The sequence below is a fragment of the Arachis duranensis genome, chromosome 1, assembly GCF_000817695.3.
Source record: "Arachis duranensis cultivar V14167 chromosome 1, aradu.V14167.gnm2.J7QH, whole genome shotgun sequence".
In the NCBI taxonomy this organism is placed as follows: domain Eukaryota; kingdom Viridiplantae; phylum Streptophyta; class Magnoliopsida; order Fabales; family Fabaceae; genus Arachis; species Arachis duranensis.
In genome coordinates this window covers 20,979,426-20,980,089 of record NC_029772.3, presented here as the reverse complement: position 1 = coordinate 20,980,089, position 664 = coordinate 20,979,426, and positions in this window count along the sequence as shown.

The following is a 664-nucleotide window of genomic DNA, read 5'->3' as shown; positions in this document are numbered from 1 at the left end:
AGACACAGAAAATACGTGTAATTTTTTTGAATTTCATAATTTTTTTAATTAAGTAAATATGATTCTGTATTTTAACTTTCGTTAATTAAAAATAATAAATTGTAGTTTGTGTTTAATTATTAAATTGGATAAGTAATTAAAAAAATTATTTTTTATATCAATTTTATCATTTAATCTTATTTATAATAAAAAATATAAAAAATACTCATCAAAATTTTTGTATTTGTTTTTTTTCATACCTACACTTTACAAACAAATATTTTCTTATACTATTATTTTTAGTTTTTTCTTCTAAGTAAATTTGTTACCAATTTTTTATTTAATTTTCATGTTCATACTATGAATGTTATTGTATGTTTTTGTTTAGAATTTATTTGATGTTCTCTTATGTATATTGTTGGATTTTTTAATGAAGTTCTTAGCACACATTATTCATATAAATTTTATTAATCATTTTTATTTTTATTTATACATATTTTTTTATGAACTTTGTTATCCTTTTATTTAGTTTTGTATAATTTTTACTATATATTTTTGAATGAATATGTATTTTATTTACTATTGTTATTTTTTGATAGTATAAATTATTGATTTCACTAAGAAGACTAAACTAAATACAAAAATAATACTAAAAAAAATACTGAAAAATTACAACAAAAAATAT